This window comes from Monodelphis domestica, chromosome 3 (assembly GCF_027887165.1).
Source record: "Monodelphis domestica isolate mMonDom1 chromosome 3, mMonDom1.pri, whole genome shotgun sequence".
NCBI lineage: Eukaryota > Metazoa > Chordata > Mammalia > Didelphimorphia > Didelphidae > Monodelphis > Monodelphis domestica.
In genome coordinates, this window is record NC_077229.1 from 135,385,901 (window position 1) to 135,396,641 (window position 10,741).

Genomic DNA, 10,741 nt, shown 5'->3' on the forward strand with positions numbered 1-10,741 from the left:
AATGCCATCAGCAGAGGTAAAGAACCAGATAATGAGGACATAAATCCATGTTTCCCAGCTCAAGGACTCAAGCTGCCTCGTCCTCAACTTCAAAAAATCAGAAAAATCTAGTGAAGCATTCAAGATTACAGAATGATGGAGTCAAAGCTAAGTAAGATCTCTGGTCTATTTGGCAATGAGCTGTAGGAATTCTGACTATGTCATTCAAATCCCAAGCCCAGGGACAGATCTTATCAAACAGTACTATGAAATAGGTTCCAGATTTAGTCTCTGAGGACCCTGGATTCAAATCCCACTTCTATTGCTTACCTACCCATGTGATCTTTAGCAAATCACCTGACACTTCTGAACCACAATTTCCATAATAAACTCCTTCTTTACAAAACAAGGAGAGCTGGATTCGACTGGACAAGTGCCCTTCAAGCCCTAAAATCTCGCCTTTCCTAGGTGAACAAACAATTCATTCTATCTGGTTATCACTGATCTAAGACACTGGCATTCCAATGGACAACCCATTCTCAAAAATATTCATTAACAGCATGGCATTTAAGCAAGACCCCTGGATGAGGTGCTGCAAGGGTATTTAGATAAGAGAGGCATGGTCCCCTACCCTCAGGGAGCTTAGAGTCAATGCATCAGTGCCAGGCCAATAAGGTTTGTGCTTTCCCTCAAGTGACCTCTGCTTGGATCTCCTCCTGTGCTCAGGCAAGTCTGCCACCTGGATCAGGCTCATCACCCTTTGGGCTGAGTGAGCCCCACCCGTGCCAGAGTGGGAGGCTGATCCAAAAAGCGTGATAAGATGAAGCAAGCCTGCCTGGGTCTGCCCCACATGGAGCATGGGCTCACTTTCACAGAGCTCAGAGGAAAGGAAAGATGTGGGGCAAGGGAGAAGGGAGGAATTTGCCAGTGAAAGTGGCAGCCAACCCTGGGAATATAACAGAAGGAAAATACCAAGCACTAGACCAATGGGCATACAGGAAATAAGGCAATCAGAAATTAACATAGGAAACTGGGCAATCAGAAAATAATTAAAATTTTTTTTCTTTCTATTTTCTTTTAAATGTCATAGCATGTAGAGCATTGGATTTGGGGTCTGGCAGACTTTTGTAACTCTTCCCCCACTTATCAGAGATTGATTCCTCCCATCTCCCCTTGGTTGCTTTGTCCCACTCTCCTTTAAGTCTGGGTTCCAGCCCCACCTTAGTCACTACTTGGGTGACCAGAGTTTGGTTTTGCCTCTGAAACTTTTGAGCCATGTAATTCTTGGCAAGCCCATGCATCTCTCTGTGAGAGCCCCCCCCCCCCCCCCCCCCCCCCCCCCCCCCCCCCCCCCCCCCCCCCCCCCCCCCCCCCCCCCCCCCCCCCCCCCCCCCCCCCCCCCCCCCCCCCCCCCCCCCCCCCCCCCCCCCCCCCCCCCCCCCCCCCCCCCCCCCCCCCCCCCCCCCCCCCCCCCCCCCCCCCCCCCCCCCCCCCCCCCCCCCCCCCCCCCCCCCCCCCCCCCCCCCCCCCCCCCCCCCCCCCCCCCCCCCCCCCCCCCCCCCCCCCCCCCCCCCCCCCCCCCCCCCCCCCCCCCCCCCCCCCCCCCCCCCCCCCCCCCCCCCCCCCCCCCCCCCCCCCCCCCCCCCCCCCCCCCCCCCCCCCCCCCCCCCCCCCCCCCCCCCCCCCCCCCCCCCCCCCCCCCCCCCCCCCCCCCACCCCCCACCCCCCCCCCCCCCACCCCCCCCCCCCCCCCCCCCACCCCCCCCCCCCCCCCCCCCCCCCCCCCCCCCCCCCCCCCCCCCCCCCCCCCCCCCCCCCCCCCCCCCCCCCCCCCCCCCCCCCCCCCCCCCCCCCCCCCCCCCCCCCCCCCCCCCCCCCCCCCCCCCCCCCCTGACTGATCTGTCCATTACAAAGATTCTCCAAGCCTCAGTTTCCTCATCTGTAAAATGGGGATAATATCACACATATCTCATAGTGAGGTTAAAAGGTTAATGACTTCTTAGCTGTGTGACCTTGAGCACTTAACCCCCATTGCCTAACCCTTACTGTTCTTTTGCCTTGGAACCAATACCTAGCATCAATTCTAAGACAGAAAGTAAGAGTTTTAATTAAAAAAATTTAAGACTTGAATGAGATAATAAATGGCATTAGTCCTACACAAATCTTTAGAGCATGTAAATGTAAGTTATTATCGTTTACATTTTACTTCATCTATGTATTATATATTTTATTAGTGTATTTTGGATTTCTTCATATATATGGGATTCATGTTGGCCCTTGGTAAGTGGGTAAAGTCATATTTATAAGTACTGACTAATTTTTTATTATAAAATACTTTTATAGCATAATTAACTAATATAATTAATAACTAACATTTATGTAGCACTTTATATACATTATCTCACTTGAGTCTCATAATGACCCTGTGTGGTAGGTACAATAGATATTAATAATAATAATAGTTAGCACTTACTGTGATAGAGTCATGAGAGAGGGAGGTTTTGCAGGACTTGTGGACCAAGATGCAAAAGCCAGGGTTCCAATGGAATGTCCCCAGGAGGGGGCAGTTGGGGGTGTGCTGGACACACTCAGAGAGAGAAACTTGGCTTGTGGACTTTGTCTCTGACTGGGGGACACACACTCTCTCCCTGGAGGTTTGAAGCTGACTGAAAGGACCCGGGGGGGGGGGGGGGGGGGGGGAAACCGCCTGAATTAGCTTTTGATCTCTGTGTGTCTCTGACTGGAAGCTACTCTCTCTCTCTGGAGGTTTGAAGCTGGCTGAGAGACTTTTGTGAGGCTGACTTGGCTTTTGGACTTTGTCTCTGGCTCTGAGCAGTGGACACTTGATCAGTGCAGAAGCTTTTGAGTTGGTGGTCTATAAGAGAGTTGAGCTGGCCAGGAGAAACTTAGAGACCTTGGACTTTGTTTCTATCTGGGTTTAAAGCTGAGAGACCTTACTGATTTTTTTGTGTAGAAGAAGAAAGAAGATTTTGAACTGCTATTGTCCTCCATCTTTCTAACTGTCTAAGAGTCTCACTTGTGACTCCCCAAACCCTCAATTTTATCTCATTTAGATTAGGGAAATTCCTCATCCCTCTTACCTCAGTTTCCCATCCTGTTATCCCAATAAACCCTTGACTGAGAAAAGCAACTAGAGTATCTTTATAGTTCACTCAGGAGGGAGGGAAGGAGCCAAAGGCTTCAAGGAAGATTGGGGAGGTGAGGGAGGCAAGGAAGGGAGTGAGGAAGGATATAGATTGATCCATCAGCAATCAGTAGGGGATCAATAGGCAAGCCCCAGAGTAAACCCCTGAGCAGTGTCCCCTGTGTACCAGCATCTCTGTATGTGTGGCATCCCCCAGCATTTCTGTTCTACCTCCATTACCATTAAGCAGCATCAGTTCTTGTAGCAGCCTCTCTAGTAACAGCCAGAGAATAACAACCATTGTGATGTAACAGGTTCCCCCTCAAGTTTATACTCTCTAACTCAAGAAGTAACAGTTTCCAGTCAGTTTAGTTTTTATTATATTACACATGCTTTAATCTTGTATAGTGTTTTGGTTGTTGCTTTGTTTTCAGTTGTGTCTCATTCTTCATGACTCCACTGGAAGTTTTCTTGGCAAAGATACTGGAATGATTTGCCGTTTCCTACTTCAACTTATTTTACAGACCAGGAAACCAAAGCAGACAAGGTGAAGTGACTAGGTGAGGAAAGTAAGTGCCTGAGGCTAGATTTGAACTCAAGCCTTCCTGGCTCAAGGCATGACACTCTATGGACAGAACCACCTAGCTACCTGGTAAAGTGCTTAATATAAATTATTCATTTGATCCATTCTCATTCATATTTTGTAGGTGAGGAAACTGAGGCTTGTGAAAGTGACTTTCCTCTAATCACAGTGTTACTGCCTAAGGCAGGATTATAACCCAGGGCTAACTGATTTTCAGTCCATCACATTCTCTACCCACTGTTTTTTTGTTTTTGTTTTTTAAACCCTTACCTTCTGTCTTAGAATCAATACTGTGTATTGGTTTCAAGGAAGAAGAGTGGTAAGATCTAGGCAACGGGGGTTAAGTGACTTGCCCAGGGTCACACAACTAGAAACTGTCTAAGTTCAGATTTGAACTCAAGACCACAAGTCTCTGGACCCAACTCTCAATCCACTGAGACACCTAGCTGCCCCCTCTACCCACTGTTAGCCCACACTGCTTTGGTCATTTAAGCCTCACAAATACCCCTTAAAGTAGATTTTTTTATCTTTAATGTAGACCTATTTCTTATAGGCCACTGTGTCATAGGACTAGAGCTAAGAGGGGCTTTTTTTTTTAAACCTTTACCATCTCTATTAGAATCTATAGTCCTAAAGAGCAGTAAGGACTAGGCAATTGGATCCATGTTCTCTCCATTCTTTCCACTCCTTCCTCAAGACAACAGCTATTGTGATATAGGTTGTACCCATGTCATCATACAATCCATATTTCCATGTTCATCACGTCCTGAAAAGAAATATATCACACTAGAGAAAAATTAGTGGATCCTATGTCACCTTGACAGTTACTTATCTTAAATGTATTTCATTTTGTTCATCAGATGGCATGACTAAATGATGTCTGGCAGCTAGATAGATAGTGCAGGGGATAAAGTACCAGGCCAGGAGTCAGAAAAATCTGAGTTCAAATCCAGTCTCAGAGACTTGCTACCTGGGTGATATAAAAATAATTGGCAAGTTAAAAAATAAAATATTAAGATGTAAAAACTGTTCAATGTAGGTTCAAAACTGTTCAGATATTTTTGATAGAGGTAATCAAAAGTATCTTCAGTGATGAAGTGAAGCTCAAATGTGCACTTCCCTTCAGGGCCAGGCACAAGAATGCTAAAGAGACACTTGTTATAAAAATAAAATATTTCTTGAACTATATAAGGATAAATAAAGGATTTCTCATTCTAAGGGATTCTAAATCCACCCAAATAAACTCCCAGGTTCCACAAGGAACAATTTCTCCCGTGTTTCACAGGCTACACTACTCCTCCCTGATCTGACTAACCCAAATTTATACTATCTAAATAAAAACTACCACTATTATCCTTATAATTCTTAACTTCACCTTCAGATTATAAAATAGCAAAGACTAGCTGGTTGAGTATCAACAAGAATCAAATTAGGACTCTTAGTCTTAACAGACTCAGTGTCCAAACCAAAGACCAGGTTTTGTTTTGTTTTTTGGTCTTCTTAGAGTTAATCAATCTATTTAAACAGCAATGGAAAGTTAATAGTGTTTCCCAAATTAGGAAAGGAAAACACTGAGCTCCTTCAGATCTTTCCCTCAGACAGAGAGAGAGGCAAAAATGTTACCTCCTCCAGCCCTGAGAGAGAGTCATCTCTGCCAACTGTCAGAGATCAACAACCAACTGCCAGAGAGAGTAATTGACTTAGAAAAATGGTTATAACTGTCAACAAATGAAATTAACATGCTGTCTCAGCTCCACTTCAAACTCCAATTCTTGTCTCAAGCCAGTCATTTTACTTCTTATCCCTAAACTAATAAAACAATACTTATTGTCTAATATGATCCTTACAAATTCCCCCCCTTCAAGCATAAGGAGAGATAAAAAAAAAATCCCTCCCTTATGCTTGCTATTCTATGTAAATCTAAAGCTATACCTAATCCTATTATTATTATATTTCCTAAAAATAGTCTTAATCTTATGGTTATCTTATCCTATTCTTATTGCTATACTTTATCTATGCTAACCTGTGCTAGGGATATAAAGAAAAGAAAAGAAAAGAAAAGTTTAATAAAAACAAATAATCAATGAAAACATATTTGTACAAATGCAAGTACAAAACATACAATTACAGAAATTCAAAATGCAAAATACAAGATGCAAACTTTTGAAAAACTTTTGAAACAATAAAATACAGTTACAAACTAAATTATGTTTTACAAAAAACTAAATTCTAAAATAATAACTATGCGAAACTCAAGCAAACTTCATTTTATAAATCCAATTTGAATAATTCAAATGAAACTTTTTACTATGCTAAGACCTTATCCTATCATTAATACAGGAAACCAAAACTAACTACATTAAAACTCAAAATCAACTTACTATATTAATAAAATAAAAACTTTGTAATAATTTAACTGTATACACATCTATATAAATATACAGATCTGTATAATTTCTACACCTATGTATATGTTATGTACAAACTATTTACATGTTGCAGGAAGAAAACAAACTGCCCCCCCCAAAGATTGTCTAAGAAAACCTTCAAGATTTTCTTTAGAAAGTTATGTATGTTTTCTTGATTTTATCTCTTAAGAACACATGAAGTCTTCCTGTGAGATAAGATCTTATTATTTTAATGTGTACAATTATTATTATTTTCCCAAGTTGATTTATTTGTATTTGTTTATTTCTATGGATACTCATCACCCAGTTATGATGTTGCAGAGTTTAAGAGAAATTGTGTTCTATGCATGTATGTTATTTTGTAGTGAATCCTTACCAAATCTTTAGTCACCTCCTCTGCTACTGTCTTCTGTCTTCGTGTTGTTACTATGTAGAGTTTGTTTGTAACTATAGTGAAAGTGTGTAATGTTAGAATGGCGCAAAAAAAAATCTTACAGTTCATGTCCATAATCAGTCTGTGTTCCTCTTCTCTGTGTTTATTTTTTATTTCTTTAATTTAAATTAATTTATTTAGTCAATTTAGAACATTATTCCTTGGTTACAAGAATCATATTATATCCCTCCCTCCCCTAACCCCAACCCTTCCCATAGCTGACGCTCAATTTCATTGGGTATTACATGTGTCCTTGATCAGAGCCTATTTCCATGTTGTTGGTGTTTGCATTAGGATGTTCATTTAGAGTCTACATCCCCAACCATATCCCCTCAACCCATGTAATCAAGCAGTTGTTTTTCCTCTGCTTGTGGTTAGTGTTCTTTCTCATAGATCCCTTCAAGTTATTCAGGATCACTGCATTGACACTAATGGAGAAGTCCATTACATTCGATTGTACACAGTGTATTGGTCTCTGTGTACAATGTTCTCCTGGTTCTGCTCCTTTCACTCTGCATCAATTCCTGGAGGTCGCTCCAGTTCCCATGGAATTCCTCCAGTTCATTATTCCTTTGAGCACAATAGTATTCTATCACCAACATATACCAATATTTGTTCAGCCATTCCCCAATTGAAGGGCATCCTTTCATTTTCCATTTTTTTGTCACCACAAAGAGCGCAGCTATGAATATTCTCATACAAGTCTTTTTTTCCTTATTATCTCTTTAGGGTACAAACCCAGCAGTGCTATGGCTGGATCAAAGCAGACAGTCTTTTAGGGCCCTTTGGGCATAGTTCCAAATTGCCCTCCAGAATGTTTGGATTAATTCACAATTCCACCAGCAATGCATTAATGTCCAGACTTTGCCACATCCCCTCCAGCATTCATTGTGTTTATTTTTTCTGCAATGCCTTTGTTATAGTTCAATCGTCCTTTTTGCTGTCATCTATGTTTCTTCTATGTTGTCTTCTCCTTTGTCTTGATCTTGATCTCTGTCTTCATTTCATTCTTCTATCTTTTTGACTGCAGCCGTGTTGTTTGATGCTTCTGTTGCTGTTGCTTTTTTCACATGTGAGCAATGCAGCCATGTTTCTTCGCTAATATTACTTAAAGTTTGTTTTTTGTTTTCTTTTGTTTTTTAAAACTGAATCTTCAGGTTTTATCTTATGGAGTACATAATCTAATAGACACCTGTCACACCCACAACTTCTACTGAACCCATTGCTTTGCACTCCTCAGGAAATTTCTGCAACACAGATTTGGGAGCACCTGTGTCTAAGAGACAATCATAAACTTGTGTCCCTATTTTTAGGGTTACATGGGGTTCTATGCTATTTTCTGGAGAATGGACAGGTATCACAGGAGCTAACACACTATGATCAGGAAAACTCAACATTTGTTCCTGTTCCTCATTCTCTAGTTCTTCATTGATTTCTCCTGTATTAATTTCCCATGTTTTTAAAATCTCTTTGTAATTTTCATTAGTTTTTATTCCATTGTCCATACTTCCTAGTCCATTTTCTCCATATACTATATTTTAACTGCATAGGCCTTGGCACACCTTCATAAAGAAGTTGTACCTTTTTGCATATCAAGTTTTTGGGGATTCCCATCAGCTACTTGGGAATATTTTGGACATGCACCTGCTTTGATATATTCTTGCATAATATTCAGGTCTGCAGCTTGTTGTGAACTATGGTAGCATCCAGTATCAAAATAATTTGGGTAGTTTGGTCTCTCATATTGGAATGCATTATTAAATCCATTATTAAATTTGTTGTTAAACCCATAACTTCCATATCCATTTTGCCTGAATCCATTAAAATTATTAAATCTATTGCCTCAGTTTCCACTGAGGCTTTGTCCAAAGAATTGTCCCCTAAATATGCACTCTCTCATGAGATGATCAGATTTGTTACAAAGAAAACATCTTGGGATTTGTCTGTTTTGTCTGGGGTTGTAATTATTTCTGGGTTGTCTATAAGTACTTTGTGCAGCTACTGTTTTTTCCTGCACTTCATTAGATTTCAGTTTTTGTTTAAGCTCTCTGATTTCTTTGGTGAAGTTATCAATTACATAATTTTTCTCTTCTGATTACCTATCTTTCTCATCTTGGACAACATAGTTTGCAATTCTCCTAATTTTGTCAAGACCCATGTCAAATCAATTTGGACAGTTACTCCAAAAATAATTTAGTTAAACAATCTATAAAAACTACAATAGATATTCAATATTGTTTCCCAAGTTGGGAAAGGAAAACATTGAGCTCCTTCAGATCTTTCCCTCAAACATAGATGTTTGGGGCCTAAGAGAGAGTCTTGCAGAGTATGTCTCTGTCAACTGCCAGAAAGCAATTCTCAACTGCCAGAGAAAATAATTGACAAAGAAAAATGGTTGTAACTGTCAACAAATGAAATTAACACTTTCTCTCAGCTCTACTTCAAACTCCAATTCTTGTCTCAAGCCAGCCACTTTACTTCTTATCTCTAAATTAATAAAACAATACTTATTTTCTAATATCATCCTTATAGTGACCTAAGCAAATCATTTAATCTCAGCCTGCCTCAGTTCGTCATCTTTTGAAGAAGGAAATTGACAGACTAGTATCTTTTCCAAAGTCTATGGAGTCACAGAGAATCAGACATGAGTAAATAACAACAAACTGATGTCTAAAACCCTTTCTAGAAATAATATTCTATGATTACATTCACTAATCCATACTAGGTTGTAAAGACTTAATGTTTTATTCATCCTAGGAGCAGTTGTATTTTTCAAAAGGACTAAAGGGATAGAGTAAGGAATGAGACACTCAGGGTAGAATTTCAGACACTGTAAGAGGTAAATGGAAAAAAAAAACAGTGACTTACTCATAACAGACACTTTATAAAGGCTTGATCAATATGAATTGGAATGAAAAAATAAGAAGATTTTGACAGAATGATACTATTTTTCTATTATTAGACTATTAAAGAATTAACTGTTATGAGAAATGCAAGAATCCAGGCCAACTCCAAGGGGCAGATAACCAAAAAAAAAAAAAAGCTCACTGCCTACGTAGAAGAAACTGACCCAGTCTGAATTGAAACATACTTTTCTTCACTTTATTTCCTCCATGAATTTTTCTGAAGGGTAAGCAATATGTGCTTTCTTTTACAACATGATGAACATGGAAATGTGTATTATATAATAACACATGAACAACCTAGATCAGATTGCCTGTCATCTTGGGGTGGGGCAAGAGAGGGGAGGGGGGAGAGAAAATAGAACACAAAATGTCAGAAAAAGAATATTAAAAATTCTAGGAAGGAAGGAAGGAAGGAAGGAAGGAAGGAAGGAAGGAAGGAAGGAAGGAAGGAAGGAAGGAAGGAAGGAAGGAAGGAAAAAGAAAGAAAGAGAGAAAGAGAAAGAGAAAGAGAGAAAGAGAGAGAGAGAGAAAGAAAGAAGGAAAGAAGGAAAGAAGGAAAGAAGGAAAGAAAGAAAGAAAGAAAGAAAGAAAGAAAGAAAGAAAGAAAGAAAGAAAGAAAGAAAGAAAGAAAGAAAGAAAGAAAGAAAGAAAGAAAGAAAGAAAGAAAGAAAGAAAGAAAGAAAGAAAGAAAGAAAGAAAGAAAGAAAGAAAGAAAGAAAGAAAGGAGGAAAGAAAGGAGGAAAGAAAGGAGGAAAGAAAGGAGGAAAGAAAGGAAGAAAGATAATTAAATGGAAAAGAAGAAATGTTTCATTGTTCCTCAAATCACACCTGTATGTAGGCTACCACCTACTCCAACTATGGGTAAATCCAGGTCTGCTGTACCCAGATGCTATTTCTCCTATTTCTATCTGTCACACCTTTGATTGTGTCACTTCTTTCAGGAAGTCCCACCAAATAGGCCACCTATTTCACTGGGTGTTCTCCCACACCTGGTACCTCACCAATCAGTGCTTTGAATGTGTCTAGTAATAATAGCAAATTCAGGAGGGCCTTCTGGGGAGGGAAGATTGAGAAAACTGAAAATTGGCAGGTGCTACTGAAGCCATGGTTGAATTATCCCTGCCCAATCATTTCTCAGGAGTTTCCTGTGGTGGCAACTCATGGGCAGACCTGTTCCTCAACTGATAACAACACAGGTGACCCAGATTAAGGAGGCAGCAGTAAAGAACTAACTACAGAATAATTATCTCTTTCCCATAGAGGACTGGATAGTCCAATGAACCAGGC

General features: G+C 40.9%; 1 long non-coding RNA gene across 1 annotated transcript in view; it reads right to left on the reverse strand.

Moving 5' to 3' along the window:
• The window catches only part of LOC130458332 (uncharacterized), a 43,594-nt gene extending 40,087 nt beyond the window's left edge, over positions 1 to 3,507 (reverse strand). Inside the window, exons 1-2 of the long non-coding RNA XR_008917505.1 lie at positions 3,312 to 3,507; positions 2,453 to 2,645 (exon numbers count right to left, since the gene is read on the reverse strand). This is a non-coding gene — a long non-coding RNA (uncharacterized LOC130458332). The remainder of the gene's footprint in view (positions 1 to 2,452; positions 2,646 to 3,311) is intronic.
• Between the last annotated feature and the right edge of the window lie 7,234 nt (positions 3,508 to 10,741).